We start from the raw sequence: 20,304 nt of genomic DNA on the forward strand, positions 1-20,304 counted from the left end.
GGAGGAAGACTGTGGCACCCTTGGATTTAAAAGAATCAATCAGTTTACGCAGCCCCCATCGTTTCTCCATAGTTATCTTACTAAAGTCCGATTTAACAAAAAAAGTTATATTGTCCAGTGTCACAGGAGTGTTAGGTCTAGCCTTTATTGAGACTGCTTGTCTTAGCAAATAGTTGCCGAAGTAGATCATAATTGGGCGTGGATATTTGCTTTCCTTGTTTTTTAGTGTTATAGGTAATCTATGCACCCGCTGCAGTTGAGAGTCCCAATCCCAATCGGACCGATCAGGAAATGCCCGTTCAAATAATTTGACCAAATAGGCCCTGACATCTGAGCCTTCTGATCCCTCGGGTATACCAAAAAGTCTCAAATTCTGTCGCCTCTGTCTGTTTTCCAATTCTTCCACTTTATTCTGTAGGGACCCAATCAATTCATTGTGTTGATCTGCTTGAACAGTAGTAGTAGCGAGAGTTTCCTCCACTTCGACAACCCTCTGTTGTAATCCATCAATCTCTTTCGTTACCCCGTTCAGTTTATTAGTGACTTCCTGCAAACTAAGTTGCATCTTGGTGTTATCTTCCCTTAATTGAAGAAAATGTGTTTGAGTCTCTTGATGGTGTATCGTTAAAGTTTTTAAAATTAGATCCAAGGAAGAAGATTCAGGGATTGTATTAGGAGGGTAAGAAGATATTGCAGATTGCAAAGGGGGGACCTTGCCTCCAAGAGTAGTACTACCCTGTGATCTGTCCCTGATATTGGATTGAGAATAATCAATAGATGGGCAAGTTTCGTCGGTAGTTGCCATTGAAGATACCTCAGATGACTCTAAATTTAGATCTTGATCATGATCTATCAAACCCCCATCTTTTATAGGAGAATTTTGCTGATTTTTCAAGATACCCACTTCTGTGGGAATAGTTCCTGAAAAACGCAAAACGGTATTTTTGATAGCCCCTCACGGTTGCATCCACTTAAGCAAAGGTGTTTGGTCTCTAATGGATTTCTCTACTATAGATATTGGTACAGATGTCGAGGGTAGCATTATAGATTTCAGTTTTCTCCCCACTTTCTTTGCTTTGGTTTTTTTTCCTCCCCGCTTCTTAGAGCCCGAGGGGTTGTTGTCTTTAGCTTCGAGTATGGCATATTCGTGCTTTTCGAGCCCTCCTTCTTCTTCGAAAATCTCCTCATACTCGTTCTCATCGTTAGAGTCATTATCCAATATATCTTCTGGCACCATGGCACATTCTCCAACTGCTCTCGGTCTGCCTAGACTCTGATCTAACACTGTTGGATGTGCTGGTACTGGCTCTGATGCTGGTGTTGGCAAGGAAATACTGTTATTTTCAGTTGTTGTATCCCTTGGAGCGGGAACCGCTGCCTCTGTCCCCTCAAATATAAGTTCCTTAATTGAACCAGTATCAGTGTCTTTTTCAAATTGATTAACATGAATTGGTACATAGGACTGTGGGGATGAAAATGGAGGAGCAGCGTTTATATTGGATTCTTCAAGCTCTTCCTCTAGGTTTCTATCCTGTTCTACCAATGTTCCATTTCCCCGCCCGGTCCCCCCCAATGTTTCGGTCTGTACCAGAGCCACTTCGGCCTCTGCGCCTGGATCTGGATAATGTATTTACACCAGCACTAATTCGACATCAGCGTAAGCCCACATTCTTCTACAGTAAGTGCAATGCTTCTGACTCCGATCAGCCATGCAAATGCCAATACTTGGACTACCTAACCTAACCACTAACTTTCGGCTAGTGCTATAGTCAAAACGTATGTACACATGCCCTGACATGTGATATCTTCTTAACCTGAACAATACTGTAACTGTACGGTAAAGATTTTTTTTACCTCACAGTTTTAGTGCAATATTCATAAGTATTATCTTTATGCACCGTGCTGTTGTGCATAGACAAACTCTGCGAAAGGTAAACTTCCAGAAACATTTATACACATTTTTGTCACTTAGAATAACTTTTCAAAATGTACAATTTCAATTTCAGTGAACTATTCTTAATACATTTTCAAGCCAGAGTCGGCTAACTTACAGTGAGAAATTGCTGTGTGTTGAAAATATCTTAAAATGCAGATAAAACTTCGCACAAGTGAAGGTGAACTGGAAACCTATGCAACGTCAGCACATGATGAAAACTGAGAATTTGACAAATCTTTGTCGTGAAAAAAAACTTTGGAAACTGCTAGTCTACATACCTATAGTCGTGGAAAAAGACCAAAACTTGATACATTAATAGATCTCGAGTAGTCAAGTCATTTGTTTTTGCTTTTTTTCATACCATCAGTAGATTAGGGGTTTTCATCTTTGCAGTGTTCTTTTCTTTGGATAGTGGGCCTTCCAACGCTTCTTGCATTTCAATTCACTTGCACGCAGATCTGTGCCACGATATTTGGGAACCAAGCAAAATTACATTTTACTATTTGAGTGCACCATTTTACCTATCGGCCACACCGTTTTGAAGTCAAATATTGTAATCTGATGTCTTCTTTTGTCCTTTAATGGCGGGGCACTATGGTTGTGCAAAAGCACATAGCAATATCCCTGTTACTTCATAAATTTGACATGCTATTATTAATTTTTGCTCAGTTATCCTTCGACGTTTAAATGAATGTGCTGCGTGCCTGGTTGTACTGGCCTCTCTTGCGAACTTCCATCCATTACTTAAACCTGTGATGTCTTCCACAAGAGTACAGTGGTCTTCAAACTTTGTAATGCCACGCCCCTCTCACCCCCCCTCTTGTGCTAAAAAAATCATGATAAACATATTTTCTCACAATTATTATATAGCATTGCCAGCTCTGAGCATATTTAAGAAGTAGAATATCACAGTTATGTTTAGTTATTGTTTAAAAAAATACAAATACAAACTTGCCAACATTCATTTGGCAGTCAAGTCACTCTAAATGTGGAAAATTATCCAGTGTATCCTTTAGCAGAAATAGAGTGGGGGAAATGTGAAGGTTGCTTGGAGCTCTTCTCCCCTAAACTTTGATGCTTACTCTCAGCTAGGACATGAGTGCGAAAAGACATTGCACAGTGGCTCTGTTACCGAGGAGCAAATGCTCCTGCCGGCCAGAACCTCCCCCAGATCAATTCAAAGAATACTACTTCCCTTGGCAAGAGTACATTCCTGCTCTTGTTCAGTGTAGTGGTGGATTGTCAAAAAAAAATGGTGAACTTCAACAAACACTGACATTTATGGTGTTTACAAATTTCCCGGAGCATTCTCGCAGTGAGATCCTCACTTCCTGCCCAAGTGAGCAGATGTACTCACATGCTAAATATTAAAATAATAGTAATTCTTGAAATAGCCTCTTTTGAGTAGCACTTCATAACACAACTTTGCCTTTAGTGCAGTGAATAACAAATGTTACTATACCACATTTATCGTACTTAATTTACTGACCTAGGAAGGATGGAAGGCTGAGCCTACATTGTTGTGAATACATTGTTTTACGAGTGTAAAAAGGGGAAATATTTTTACATGTGTAAATAGATATATTCTGAAGCCCACACATGGATTCATACTCTGTAAAACTGGGTACAGTACATCATGATGTATTAACAACGGACCCGGTAATACAGTAATTTGCGAACCAACATTTACTGAATGCATTTTGCTAACTGCCCTATGTACTATTTTTATTTTATTTATTTATTTATATTTAATTTTATAGAGCGCACAGCTACCCGGAGGTTTCCCGTCGCTAAACCAGCAAGGAGGTGTACAGTCGCATAGATTATTGATCGAAAGGCCAAGTTTTTACATCTCTTCGGAACTTTAGATAGTTGGGTTCAATCCGAATAGACAAAGGGAGAGAGTTCCACAGGGATGGTGCCAGAAAAGCAAAAGATCGACCACCCATTCTGGCTCTCTTCGTCCTAGGGATCTGAAGTTTATGTTGACTGGATGAACGAAGAGTGCGGGAGGGAAGGTACGGATGAATTAGAGATCTCAAATACTGAGGGGCCTTGCCAGTGTTAATTTTATGTATAAGACAGAGAGCCTTGAATTTACAGCGACTGTCAATGCATAGCCAATGAAGGCTACGACGGTGCAGGGATGTGGAGGATTTGTAAGGTAATTTACACAATAGACGGACTGCCATGTTCTGGACCGTTTGTAATTTACGGATTACCTCTTTGCCCGCTCCTAGAAAGAGAGCATTACCATAGTCCAGGCGAGATGTTATTAACGCCTGGACTACGGTTTTCTGGGTGTCCAAAGGAAGCATCCAGGTGATTTTCCTCAACCATTTTAGGATGGTTATACAATGGAAGAGACTCTCACGGCATGTTGTCTCATGAACAGCTGGTCATCAAATATTATTCCCAGGTTACGGGCTGTTTTCGAAGGGTTAGGAGGGGTGCGCATTTGAACAGGCCAGTGAGAGAGTCCCCATAAGGCAGGATTGTTGCCAAATAGGAGAAGTTCAGTTTTCCCTCTGTTCAATTTTAGCTTGTTGTCCTGCATCCAAGAGGCAATATTGTTGAGACCATGACAGAGGGAGGATGTAGTGGAGTGATGACTGGTGGAGAGAGAGAAGATGATCTGTGTGTCATCTGCATATGAAAATATGGAGAGCCCTGCTTGCTCCGCAATAGCAGCCAAGGATCTGACATATAAATTAAAAAGGAGGGGGCTCAAGATGGAACCTTGTGGAACACCATAGGCAGATGTATGAATTTTGGACGCAGAGGTGGCCGAAAAGACTTGAAACGTCCGATCGGACAGGAAGCTGATGAGCCATTCAAGGGCGGAATGAGTAATGCCAGACGTCTTTAGAATGTTAATCAGAATGGGGTGGGAGACCATATCAAATGCGGCACTTAAATCTAATAGAATAAGTGCCACAGTCTCCCCTCTGTCCACCAGATGACGAATGGTTTCAGAGACTCCCAGAAGAGTGGATTCCGTAGAAAAGCCAGAGTGAAAACCAGATTGTGAAGGGTGTAAGATATTGTGAGATTCAATATAGCTGGTAAGTTGTTTGTTTTATATGCTTTTCCAGAATCTTAGAGTAGACTGGAAGAAGCGAAATTGGACGGAAGTTGGCCGGGTTATTTGGATCAGCATTGGCCTTTTTCAGCAACGGTACGACCATTGCATGTTTCCATGAGTTGGGGACCTTGGCCTCCCTGAGAGATGTATTCAGTAATTCCATGATGAGCTTTAGAGAAGAAGGGTCTAGGGTGAGCAAAATTTGAGGAGGGAAGGGATCCAGAGGGGAACCGGATTTGATACTTTTCACTATGTCATGTAATGTGGAAGGGGTCAAGGGGTCCCAGGCAGTAATCTCCGCTACTGCCGACTGAAGGACATCTGAGGTAGTAGATGTAGTAGGTTCAGAGACTAAGGGAACGTTAGAGGGGCCAAAGTCAGCATATATACTCTCGATTTTAGAAACAAAAAAATCTGTTAAGGAGTCACATTGTGCTTTATCTAGGTATGGGGCCTTGGGTTGACTAGTGGCACCAGAAATTTCCAGCACTACCTTAGACAAGGCTTTAGGACGATTTTGAGCATTTAAGATAGATGAGTTAACATATTCAGTTCTGGCTGTCTTGCAGAGGGTATGGTATTTTGTTGAAGCAGCTTTATACTGTAGTTTAGCCTGTGGATCGTACTCAGAGCGCCACTTCAGCTCAAGATGTTTACAGCTGTTTTTTTCTTTTTTTAGATGGTCATTGAACCATGGCGCAGGGGGGTGATGTATATTAAATGTCTGCTTTCGAAGTGGAAGACAAATGTCTGCAGCAGACGTAAGCCAGCGATGAATAACGTCCACTTGATCAGTGCTACTGACCTCAGTAAGGAGCATAGAGTCTGACAAAACAGAATTAAATTTATTGGAATCCAATTTCTTCCAATTGCAGGTCATTCTGGGTTTAGGAGCAGTTGCTAAGTGGTTGAGAGATTGGTCAAACAAAATAGAGAATTCTACCACAAAGTGGTCAGACCCCGGGACAGGTAAGGGGAGCTTGCATGATACTGCATCCAGATTAGATAGAATAGGGTCAAACAAATTGCCCGCCTTATGAGTAGGGCCTGAATTGTGTAGGGTAATATTCATGGCCGCTAGATCAGACAGTAAGTTAGTACTGATAGGGCAGGTTGTATCATTAAAATGAATGTTAAGATCACCGACAATAAGAAAGTTGGTCGCCGTCAATAGTAGAGGAGCTAAACATTCTGAAAGAGATGAAGCCCAGGAAGTGGCAGGGCCAGGGGGGCGGTAAATCAAGGCGCCTGTAAGTGTGAGATTGGGGGATAAAAGTATCTTAAACAGCCCAGCCTCACAGTTAGGAATCACAATATCCTCCCATTTACACGAGAGTGTTCTTTTAAAAATAATGGCTATTCCCCCCCTCCTTACCCTTTCTGTTACTACCCGTGTAGGTGTAATTATCTGGAAGGGCGGCTGCAATATCAGGACCAGAGTGGTCCGTCAGCCAAGTCTCCGTGAGGAATAAGGCATCGGGTTGGAAGGAACAGAGAAGATCGAAAATGTCTCTGCTGTGCTTAGGGAGGGACCTGCAGTTTAAACTGATAAAGTTAAAAGACTAAGAGGGGAGTTTCAGAATCGATTTGCATAAAAAATTAGATGCCGAGATGTCTAGTGTTGATGGAAGCGCAGAGAGGAACAGCGAACAATCCGGACAGGTCAGGGGCGTATGCAGTGGGCACAGAGGAGTATCAAAAGAGCATTGGGGTGGCCTGAGGGACAGGAGAGTATTTTTAGAATAGGTTAGCCTAGAATTTGCGCACGTTGGGGCATAAGGACTGGCCCTGGGCCGCATACAGTCGCGGATGGGCGCAGACGGTCAGGACTCTGGCACGACTCCGGCGCGCCATCGTCGCGCCCGCTGCGCGCGTCCGCGGCGCATCACCGAACACATCGGTTAAAATAGGGAGGCGGCAGTAGGATGACTAGAACGCACACCCCCGCTTCCGCCGGAAGTGAATAGGGATAGTAAGACCTCCCTCCACACCACGAGCTCGGCTCGGGGAGGAACGGGGAGTGGTAGAGCAGAGAATAAGGTGACTGTCAGCAATCAACACACACAAATTCTGAAAGCATGCAGATTTAAAAACACACCAGTGCAGGCACCCGAAGATGTGCCCCCTTGCTCTCTCACAGCAGCGTCACACACCCCGGAGCCACTATGCACAAGATTAACTATTTACAATTACAATTAAGATAGCGTGGTTCGAGCACCTAAATCGTGCCCCCCACGAATTGTTTACGCAGCGTGGTGCGAGCACATAGATCGTGCCCCCCGCAAACAAGTCGTTAAATGTGGCGCAATAACACAGCAGTGCACGTACCCTTGTTAGTAGGTCCACAAAATACTGAATTGTAGTGGGGCACAATCCAACTTACCTCATGAATGTTAATGAGGTAGCTCGCACATTCGAATCCACTACGATTAAAGCCATCATAGCAATGGTAGCCTGCTGGGGTCAACAGACCACCATGTCTGTGTAAACACAAACACACCAACGGCGGACACTCAGAACCACACCTACCAGGTAGTTCCTTATAAATCACAGTTTGGGAGCTCATCATTCACAATATGAGATGTTGAAATGTTACTGCTGCTTTGCTGAGACAGATGAAGATCAGAAACTAAATGGTGCACCCACGAATTGGTCAATCTACAGTTTCATATATTTTCAAATTATTTTTTATTGAATTTCGAAGTTTTCCCATAAAAGTAGTCGAGACAACAGCCAGCGTGTTTTATTCAAGAACATTGAACTTCCTCAGGGCTGTAAATAATACATAAAGGACATACATAAACACACAAATATAACCAAAATGAACAAACTACATATAACATAAATTAAATTTTAATAAGACAAATAATTAAAAATGGCAGTCCTAGCATTAGGACCCCATAATTGATTGATATAAACAGAATCATATTAGTGAGTGTATGCAAGACATCCCAAGAAAAATTGTTCCTGATAAGCTGCATCTTCCACATCTCAAACCATTCATATGACCTTTGGCTGAATATATGAAGCAGCCCATCCTGAGTGTAACAATATATAACAAAATGAAAAAGAAGAGAGTCTATATTCAGTAGATATAATGCTCTAAGTTAATTGACATTGTTAATTGATTCAAGTTGCACTATTTATCAATATGGAGCCAACATACCTTATGGTTGTAAGTAGTTTCAATATCAGGGTTTGAAAGGATTTCCTATGTTCAATATGTACACTTAGATAATGCAAGACAGTAGTCATCAATATTGCAAAGGGGTGACAGTGTTCCCCACTGTTGACATCTAGGGGGATTGAATTCAAATGTTGAGTTCTCATTCACTGTCAGCTGTTACAGATCATTGTATAGTAACTTGTTATCATCCACATTTAATTACGCCTTGATAGAAATCATAGCTCAATCAAGAGGCAAGTACATCATGAATCCTAACAGATTCAAATAGCGAGGTACAGCAACCTTCAAAATCTCAGTGGTTCACCTCACAATCAATAAGCACCTATCGCATCAGCATCGCCCACATCCTTGTTCCGTGCCAGATGTATATATCATCATCACAATATCACACTCCGCATATCGAAAGGGTTAGAGGGAGTTGGGAAGTATATGACTGCTGCCTATTTCATTTACTGTACCCTATAAAAACAGGAATGTATGGGGTCATGCGGCTCTAACACCACAGTAGGCATAGTCATAACCACACATTCCAGATGCCACATGCTTCAGAAACCTCATGAATCCCTCCATCCCGGTGCACAAGTGCTGTCATGCATAGTGTGTAGATAACGTTCAAGGAAGGGGGAGTGAATAACTGTCCCCTTCTCCATTTGTTATGCCCAATGAAAACGGGGCACAAATGAACTCCGACCTCATCTGAGTTTCAATGGCTCTTGCATCCCGACAACCATAATCATGACCGCATATTGCAAAAGTCATAAACTTCAAGAACCTTGTGATGCCCAATGGTCCATGTATAAGTTATCACAATGCCCGTGTGTCACTCCCCAGAGTACAATTAATCCACATGGACAGCTGACTGCAATCCACTGAACTCATCAATAATGTAAAATTACCCAAATTTTCTCAAAGTATCTCTTCCATGCTAGTATTCCAAGTACCACCATTCGATCATATACAAATACCTTACCCCATGAAAGGACTCTCCCATGAGAATATTGCAAAGCAGGCACCATATGTACCACGTGTACATGCTCCCGGTTCTGATCAATCCACATGAAACCCTGGCCACTTTTTGCCTACACCACAAAAATATCACCTCGAGCTAACCCAAAATTCAATATCTTCACAATTTGAGTGCATCCTATAGCCGTCATGCACACAATCTATGTATGCATGCATCTGCATGGATCCTTAAGGCATCCTATTGTCTCTCACATCCTCCAACCCCGTCAAAGTCCAAAGTGTATCCCCATCTCACCAGAATCCGTATCTGCCTGTCTCCTCTCACATTGTTGATGTGTAAAAAACATTTTGTACAGATTCCGGGCACTTTTCAGCACAGCAAGTGATCACTAGCAATGTAACCCACCTGTGTGGTAAAGCTCATAAAGGGTGTCATAGTGAAGTTATTACCTCCCTCTCTTAAGAGAACAGATATTATGTACAGCGTGGCATATTGGAGTGCATCCCATCAACATATAACCCTCGGTGCCTTATAGCAAAGTCAATCGAAAAGTTTGATTATCCAATTGGGGGGACCCCCAAACATATCATATTTGGCCGGCCTGCATTCCGCTGTCCGAACATGATTCCATTAACATTATTCGTCACAGAATCAGGAGCGCGTTGAAAATGTACAACCTTCTGCCAATGGATAGCGCATGTGGTTCCTTAAACTTAGGAGCCAGTTCGAATAACCCCACATGATTAAAACCTGGGGCAAAAGAGGTGGTGACTACAAAATCTCCTTGCTTTTACTGTGCAAATCAAGCCCTAAAAACAAAATTGATGACATGATCAGTACACAAGGGTGACAATCCATTCATCCTATTTCAGAAATAACCATTCTTCATTCTTATTTGGGCCTCAATAGTGTTAACAATCATAATTCCAGTTATCCATCATAAATAAAACCGTGATAGTAAAATATGTTACCTGCAGCAACATCTTTGATTCAACAGTATCTACCTATCATTTGTGCCCAGTAGAGATTCCAATTAATACTAAATAAACAATGAATGAGACAATAACAATGATGATGCCCCTACTGTAGTACCTTAGTCACATGTACAAAGTATAACGGTTGTGCATTCCAGCCAGGACATATGAATAGTGTCAAATAGTTTTGCTTTCACCGCGTAGGGATCCTATTCACGGGGAAATTAACCAAATTTCATAATTGATATTCAGTGCTACCATTTTACCCCTGCAAAAGTCTTATTAATCAGATAAACAATCACTTTTACTGTATAAGATCTCCATTCCCCAATATTAAATGGTCCACATATTTTCCAAAGGAAAACTCAAAAGGAGTCGATCTGGTCATCATTTCCAAACACTATTGGGGAAAGGAGTCTCTTTTAATCATAATAACATCGAATTGCAAAGTATTTTCTTTGAGGCCCCATGAAGATTACACATATTCCTACATTCACACAAATCAAAATAACAGTGGATTCAATAAGAATTTGTATAACCCACAAGGGAGACACCTTTCAATAAACATAATTTGCCTTACAGACCTAACCAAAACATTAGGTGCACTTTATACTACTCTTCCTCACATACATACTGACACCAAATATTCAAAGTTGGCCTTCCTCGGGTATCATTCCAAGAAATGATGGAGCTCGTTGTCTGTGCTGTATCCCAAGTGTGTTCTTTTGAGGTGACAGATCCACTTGGCCTCAGTCTGCCTCAGCAGTAAATACCTATCTCCTCCCCAAGCATTTTACATGATATGATCAATTCCAAGAAATCAGAAACTTGAATTATTTAGATGATCCCTCCTGTAATTATAGGTCATGGGATATCTGCTATCCCCATGTTTAAGGGCTCTGCAGTGTTCTTGTATGTGTAACTTAAGGCCCCTGGATGTACTGCCAATATAAATCACATACACTACAAACCAAGTGTTATAGTTTATAAAGTATCTTCTGTTGTGTACAAGAGCTGTGTTGTAACTGCAGCTTTTATTTTATACATACCATATGGGCACATATTACAGCTGTTACATGTATAAAAGCCTGATGGTTTTGTTTCTGGATTCCTTTTTATTTCATCTAGTAGTCCAAGAATTTGTAACAGGAGATGCCAATGTGTAACCAGAATCCTAAAGATGTTGCTACTGTGCATGGTATATTTTGCAAGAAGTACCAATTTCTTCTGTCCTTGGCTTGATTTATTTCCTTTGATCTCCAAGGTGGAGTTCCTTGTTACCGACTAAATCTTACTTTCTGCCATAGTTATGTCATTGCCATCATATCCTTAGTTTAAAAAAAGCCTTTTTGTCTCCACAATGTTTACCCTAAAGTTGAAATCCTCACTGCAATTTCACTTGACGTGGACCATTTTGCCATATGGAATGTTAATAACAGAATGTGTATGAGCACTTGAAGCATGCAGGATGATATTTTATGCCATTTTCTTCCTGAACATGATGCTTTGAATCACCCATTCTCTTACATAGAACTGTAGGTCCAAAGAGTCCATTTTGTTTCTGTCATGGCACATAGTCAATCGCACATTACAGGGGTTGTTGTTAAGATAAGCAAAATATTCCTCCAGTTTCTCAAGCGACCCTGTCCATAGGCAAATCATATCAACAATATACATCCCCCAAAAGACTATATATTCAGTCCAGCCCTGAGAAAGTTCAATATTATTGACCGAAACACGTTGGCTGTTGTCTTGGCTGCTTTTATGGAAAAACTTTGAGATACAATAAAGAATAATTTGAAAATATATTGAATTGTGGATTGACCATTTCTTGGGTGCACCATTTTGTTTAAGACCACAATGTCTGTTATTGCTTAAAAATAAAGCAAATTTTTTTAGGTTGGAGCCTACTAGACAGCACAGCTGTCTGGGTGCTAAAGACTACTTGGGGACATTCTGAAAACTGACCTAAGAATGCATTCCACCCATTGCATACCAATGGCTTTGTGGTTTGTTGCTCACATTTGCTTGCATTCGATTTTCTGTCTCAATTTGTTTTAGGCTGCCCAGCATGTCTTTGTCCCTTCTGTGGAGCATAGCCTGTTTACTGTATTCTCCCATGAGTATTTACATTCTGTAAACAGGCCTTTACATTTTATATTTATCTTGTCACATTTGCTGTGCATCCAAAGAAACTGGCCAAATGTCAGGCACTGTCTTCAGAGGGAGCTTAGTGTTTATTTTTCTTTCCTCTTTACTCCACTCAATGACACCTCACTTTCAGCACTTTACTCCACTCTATGAATCTTTACTCTACTTTACTCTACATCACTCCACGGGCCTCCACTCTACATTCCTCCACTCTATGTCACTCCACTCTATGACACTCTACACCACTCCATACTATTCCACTCTACAACACTCTACTCCATCTATGCTACTCTATGTTACTGTGCTCTAAACCACCCTACACTTCATGCCACTCAGCTGTAGGCCACTCTGTTCCACTCTAAGCCACTTAACTCTACACCACTCTACTGCACTGTATACCCCTCTACTGTATGCCACATCATTCTATAACTCTACTCTATTCTGGGCCCCTCTACTCTACTCCTCTCAATGACACACCACTCTATGACACTTTACTCCACTTTACGCTACACCACTCCATGGCACTCCACTCTACACCGCTCCACTCTGTATCTCTCCACTCTATGACACCACACCCCTCCATGCCAATCCACTCTATGACACTATACTCAACTCAACGCCACTTTATGCCATTCTGCTCTACGGCACTCTACACCACTGTTCACCACTCTATGCCATTAAACTCTAGGCCACTCTATTCCAGTCTATGCCACTTAACTCCATGCCACTCCCCTCCACTGTGCACCACTCCACTGCATGCCGCTCCAATCTATGACTCTACTCTACTCTATGCCCCTCCACTCTAAACCACTCCAGTCTATGGCACTCCACTCTATGACACTTCACTCAGTGACTCCCCACTCTACAACACTTTACTTCACTACATGCCCCACCACTCCATGCCCCTCTACTCTATGACAGTCCATGCCCCTCTACTCCACTTTACACCACTCTGAGAGACTATATGCCTCTCTGTGCCACTCTACACCACTCCACTTTACGCCACTCCATCCAACTCAATGCCACTCTATGCCACTGTATGCCACTTAAATGTAGAACACTCTACACCACTCCACTTCACCCACTCTGTGCCACTCTAGGCCACACCACTCTACCCAACTTTACTCCACTCTACAACACTCCATTCCACCCCACTCTATGAAGCTTTACCCCACTTCACACCCCATGACTCTATACCCCTCCACTCTATGCCAATCCACTCTATAAGACTCCACACTCTACTCTACAACACTCCACTCTGTGACACTTTACCCCCACCCCTTGCCTTCCGTTCCACTCTTTACCACCCTACTCCATTCCTCTCTATGCCACTTTAAACTAAACACCACTCTAGGCCACTCTACACCACTCTATGGCACTCTAAGGCACTCTACCAGACTCTATGCCACTCTAATCCACTCTATGCCCCTCCACTATACACCACTAAACACCACTCTATGACACTCACGTCACTACAAGCGACTCTACTCTTCACCGCTCTACGCTACTCCACCCTATTCCACTATTCTTTACTTGACTCTATGCTACTATAATCTAATCTATGCTGCTCTAATCCACTCCATGCCACTCTACACAACAACCCTCCACTCTATGGCACACTATGTCACTCAACTCGACTCCACTCTATAACACCATGCGCAACTTTATTCTATGACATTCTACTCCACTCTATGAGGCTCAACTATACCCCACTCTATACCATTCTACCCACTCAATGACATTCCACTCTATGCCACTCTACTTTATGGCATTCTACTCTATCCCCCTCCACTCTACTCAACTCTACGACACTCTAACACTTTACACAACTCTACGCCATTCCATTCTGACACTCTACACCACTCTAATCTACACCACTCTACTCTACATCACTCTACACTACTCCTCTCTATGCTAATCCACTCTACATGACTCCACTCTACGTCACTCCACTCTACGCCACTCCCTCCACTTTAAAATACTCTATGATACTTTATTTCAATCCAAGCTATGCACTTTACTCCACTCTACTCTAAGCCAGCCTATGGCACTCAACTCTGCACTCTATAACACTCTACTCCACTGCATACCACTCCACTCTGTGGAACTCTACTCCACTCTATGCCACTCTGCTCAACGACACTCTACACCACTCTGTGCCACTCTATGCCATTTAATTCTAGGCCACTCTGTTCCACTCTACGCCACTCTATGCCCCCCATGCCACTTAACTCTATGTCACTCTACGCCACTCCACTGTATGCCACTCCACTCTATGACTTTACATCACTCTATACCCCTCCACTTGTTAACAGCACTCCACTCGGTAACACTCCTCTCTGGTGCTCCTGGATTTGTCAGCGGCGTTCGACACTGTCGATCACGCCATCCTTCTCGAACGGGTCGAGAACGCCGGCATCCGGGGCACCCCGCTTACAAGATCGTAAGCAAGCAGTTTGCCTTGCTACCTTCTTGTCTGAAGCCAAGGGCCTCACCTGTGGGGTCCCTCAGGGCTCTTCCCTTTCCCCACTGTTGTTTAATCTTCACATCCTTCCCCTCATCTCCGAATTGCGAAAAAGACCGGTGGTCATCTTCAATTACGTGGATGACCTCCAGCTTATCTTTAATATTGACTCCTCTCCCTCCTCCATTGAGAACGTTCAGTCGACCATGACGTACATCAGCAGTTGGATGAACACTAACCAGCTCAAGCTAAACCTGGACAAGACTGAGCTGGTTCTCACTGGGCCTCCGGGAAACCCCTGGAACTCTAATTTCTGGCCCCACTCACTGGGTAGTGCACCTTGCCCGGTCAACTCGGTTAAGAGCCTAGGGGTTACCATCAGTAAGGATCTATCCATGAGACCAAGTTTAATCCGTGATGTCGGCATGCTTTTTCCACCTTCGCCGCATCAGAAAAATCAGTAGATTCCTCACCCGGGAAGCCCTAGTCCAAGTTACCCTGGGTTTAGTAATCTCTTGAATTGATTACGTAAACTCACTGTACATTGGTATTCCTGCCTACCAATCGAATCAACTCCAACTTGTTCAAAATCAAGCAGCTAGACTGATCTTTGGACAGCCGAAGTCTAGCTCTGCTAAGCCTCTCTTGAGGAGCCTGCACTGGCTCCCTGTAGTCCAGTGCAGCCTCTTCAAGGTGGGCTGCTTGATTTATCAGGCCCTCTCTCACCAAGGTCCGGCCTTTATTGCTTCTTGCCTCCACCGTTACATCCCCTCCCGAGTTCTCCGCTCCTCAGGCTCTAATCTACTGTCTGCCTACTCCTTCAAGCGCAAAATGTTTGGGGGACTAAGATTCCCCTCGCAAGCTCCTCGTCTCTGGAATGCCCTTCCGTCTGATCTTCGTCTTACCCCCTCCTACCATTCATTTAGGCGAGCCTTGAAGACTTGGTTATTTTCCCAAACCTATAATTAACGTCTCTCTTGCAGGCTTGTCCTCTGCTCTTCCTGAAAGCGCCAAGAAGCCGTTGGTGAACGTGCGCTGTATAAGTATCTTTATCATATCATATCATATGACACTCTTTAATACTTTACTCCACTCTAGGACACTCAACTCTATTCCACTCAATGAAACTTTGCTCCACTCAACACTATGCCACTCCTCTGTATTCTGTAGCACTTTACTCTACTTTATGTTGCTCTGCTCTACTCTGCTATACACCACTCTACCCCACTCCACTTCACTCCACTCCAGTCTATGTCACTCCACCCTATGCCACTCCACTGTACAGCACTCTACTCTACCACACACTACACTGCTCCACTCTGATACACTATGACATTCATCTCTACTCCACTCTACAACACTCTACTCCAGTCTGGGTCACTTTACTGTATTAAATCTTCTCCACTCTATGCCACTCCAATCTACGCCACTCTATGTCATTCTACTCCACTCTACTCTTTGCCACTCCACTCTATGCCTCTCCACTCTCCAACACTCTACGTAACTCTACTCTACCCCAATTTACTCCACTCTATGCCACTCCACTGCATGTCACTCTACTCTACACCACTGTATGCCACTCCAACCACACTACACTCTACAACACTCTATGCCACGTTACTCCACTCCACTCTACAGCAACCCCAATCTATGCCACTCCACTCTTTAACACTTTAATCCACTCCAAGCTATGCACTTTACTCCACCCCACTCTATGCTAAGCCAGTCTATGGCATTTCACTCTACACCCCTCCATTCTATGTCACTGCACTCTATGACACTCTGCTTCACTCCATGCCACTCCACTCTCCGACACTCTACTCCACTGTACACAACACCATGCAACTCTGCTCTCCGACACTCTATGCCACTTAACTATAGTCCACTCTACTCCATTGTAGACCACCTCACTCTACGCCACTCCACTCTACACCACTCTATGCCACTTCAGTCTACCACACCCTACACCATTCCATTGTACACCACTCTACTACAGTACACTCTGAGTCTATGCCACTCTGTGACATTTTACTCCAGTTGTGCTACACCACTCTACACCCTTCCACAATACATCACTCCATGACACTCTTCTCCACTCCATATCACTCCACTCTACTCCACTCCATTTTAAGCCACTCTTTTTTACAAGACTCTACACCACCCTATGCTGCACTATGCCACTTAACTCTAGGTCACTCTATTCCACTCTTCACCACTCCACTTTACGCAACTCTATGCAACTGTACTCCACTGTATGCCAGTCCACTGTATGCTACCCCAATCTACAACTCAGCTCCACTCTAGGATTCTCCACTCTACGTGAATCTACTCCATGACACTCTACTCTACTACAACACTCCATGCCACTCCAGTCTACGTCACTTTATTCCACTCTCTGACACTCAACTCTACTCCATTCTACACAACTTTACTCCACTCTACGCTATGCCACTCCACTTTACTCCTCAACAATTTACCTCAGTCTACATCTCTCCACTCTATGCCCCTCCAGTCTATGCGCCTCCACTATAGAACAATCCACTCTATCCTACTCTAATATACTCAATAGTGCAACACTCTGACACTCTACATCGCTCTACACGACTCCACTCTATGACATACAACGCCACTCTACTCTACAACACTCTTATCCACTCTACTCCACTCTATGCCACTCCACTCTATGCCTGTCTACTCTATGCAACTTCAGCCTACTCAACTCTTTGCCACTACACTCTATGCCAGTCTACTCTATGTCGCTCCACTCTATGACACACTACTATACTTCCATTCCATGACACACTATGAGACTCGTTCTACAACACTCTACAACACTCTACAAAGTCTGCGCCACTGAAGTAAGCACAAATTTGTTCTACATTTACCGTAATGCATTGGGGCAAACTGCATGCTGGAGTGTGAGGCAGTGTTCTCCCACATGTATCCTGCCTAAAAAATCTTCCTTGAGCCAGCGTGCTGACAAGCTCTGGTTCATTCAGCTAAGGGCTAGTGAGTGGTACTAAGACATAAGAGGACTTTGACACCATTTCCAGCAACTCAAGGAAAAAACCTACTGCTCTCTACTGATGAAACGCTAAGCCCAGATCACGTATCTAGAGATACACCGTACTAGTTGCACCCACTAAGGTGAAAAACAGCAGACTACAACTGAAGTAAGCAATAATGTGTACTGCATTTACCATAATGCTATAGAGAAAACTGCATTCTGGAGTGTGAGACAATGTGCTCCCACCTGTTTCCTGTTTAAAAAGCCTTCCTTGAACCAGCAAGCTGATGAGCACTAGTTGTTGCACCTTTGTACCAGTGAATGGTACTAAGACCTAAGAGAACTTTAGCAGCATTTCCAGCAACTGCAGGAAAAAGCCTGCTGCTCTCTACTGGTAAAGGGTTAAACCCATTGACGCATGATAGCACTAGCTGGACCCACTAAGGTGAAAGATTGCAACTGAACAAATTAAAAATTTGTACTGCATTTACCATATATTGTAATGGGGCAAACTGCATGTTGGAGAGTAAAGCAGTGTACTCCCACCAATTACATGCTTAGAAATGGCTTCCTTGAGCCAGCCAGCTCAGGAGCTCTGGCTGATGCACCTGTGTGTCACTGAATGGTACAGAGACCTCAGAATAATTTGGCAGTATTTCCAGCAAACCCAGGGAAAAAGCCTGCTGCTCTCTACTGATTAAAGTCTAAACTCAGAAAAACGTGTCTAGATATATGCATCACTATCTGCACTCACTAAGTTAAAACTACAGACTACAACTGAAGTAAGTGAGAATTTGTACTGCATTTACCATAATGCAGAGGGGCGAACTGCATGCTATAGTGTGAGGTTGTGCGCTCCCACCTCTTTCTGTAGTTAAAAGGCTTCATGAGCCAGTGAGCTGATGAGGTCTGGTTGATACTAAGCATGGGCGAATTTTGCGAATCTCGCGTTCGCGAATTTTGCGGATTTGCGAACTCGCAATTCGCAAAATCCGCGAATTCTCGCGAATTTGCGGATTTTTTTTTTGTGTTCGCGCGGGTTTCTGCCAGTTCGCGAGGGTTTTGTACAATTTCGCAAACGCGAACTTACCTGTCGGGTCGCAAGTTTTGCGAACTTGTTGTTTCTACGTGTCCAGCCTGTTTGGGACACTCTTCTTCATCACTGCCACTCTCTGTCACCACTGCCACTCTCTGACTACTCATGCCACCCTCTGGCCCACCCATGCCACCCTCTGTTTCATCACAGCACCCTCTGGTTGTCCAGTCAGTGTACATTATTGTGGCAAAGCAAAGCACACCTTCCCTGCCTCAAGTGACCTGAATTAATTTGGGGCTGATTAATGTGTCACAGAATATTTTTTTAGCTGGCACCTGCTTCCTTAGTGCTTCCTGATTAGTGATCTTTTGCACTTGCTAAGTGCTTTCATTGTTGCAAAATTAGTTACAACACCTGCCCTGCCCCAACTGACAATAATGAATTAGGGGCTGATTAATGGATTTGAACTTCCAGCCTGGCTCCTGCTTGTCTCCCTTAGCTGTAATTCAGGACCTTTGTGGCATATGTGTAACTATTCTGAGGTTCAGAGCAGGGTCACATAATAGTTGCAAGTAGGCAACTGAACTCTGGAGGGGCCCCTCAGGAAGCACTACAGGAAATGGCTACTAATGATGAGCCTGAACTTTTGAACCTGGTAAGTAGTTTCAGTTTTGCTAAGATCGTATTTCTGCAATTTAGCGCTTATTCGCGGGGCGCGAAGTTGTACTGGGAAGCCGCGAACTCACGCGAACAGTGCGAGCAAGCCATAAAATCCGCTGCTCGTGGATTTGCGGATTTTGCGGGAGATTCGCGAATCTCGCGGATTGCGAATTTACCGAAAATCCGCAAAATCCGCGAGCGAAACGGATTTTCCGCCCATGCTTAGTTGATACACGTGTGCCAGTGAGCGGTACTGAGACCTCAGAGGACTTTGGCAGCATTACCACAAGCCTGCTGATTTTTACTTCCCAGAAATACCAGCCTAGAGATATACAGCACTAGCTGCACCCACTAAGGTGAAAGACTACAGACTACAGCAGAAAGTTAGCACAAATGTCTACTGCATTTATGTAGTAACTGACTCCACGTAGGTAGATGATATTCAGGAGGATTTATTGAAGTTAGTTAGAAGATTAGAAGTACAATGGTAATCAGCCCCACCAGGAGCAGCCAGCAAGGCGCTTTACCAAAATGCAATGGGGCAAACTGCATGCCGGAGTGTGAGGTGGTATGCTTCCAACTGTTTCCTGTTCAAAAAAGCTTCCTGGAGCCAGCGAGCTGATGAGCTCTGGTTGATCCATCTGTGAGTGGTACTGAGACTCAAGAGGACATTGGCGGAATTCCCCTGAACCCCAGGAAGAAGCCTGCTGCTTTGTACTGATGAGGGGCTAAACCCAGAAACACATGTCTAGAGGTATACAGCTCTAGCTGCACCCACTTAGGTGAAAGGCTGCAGATTACAACTGAAGTAAGCAAGAACTTGTACTGCATTTACCA

Source organism: Lissotriton vulgaris, chromosome 2_1 (assembly GCF_964263255.1).
Source record: "Lissotriton vulgaris chromosome 2_1, aLisVul1.2, whole genome shotgun sequence".
NCBI classification, from domain to species: Eukaryota; Metazoa; Chordata; class Amphibia; order Caudata; family Salamandridae; genus Lissotriton; species Lissotriton vulgaris.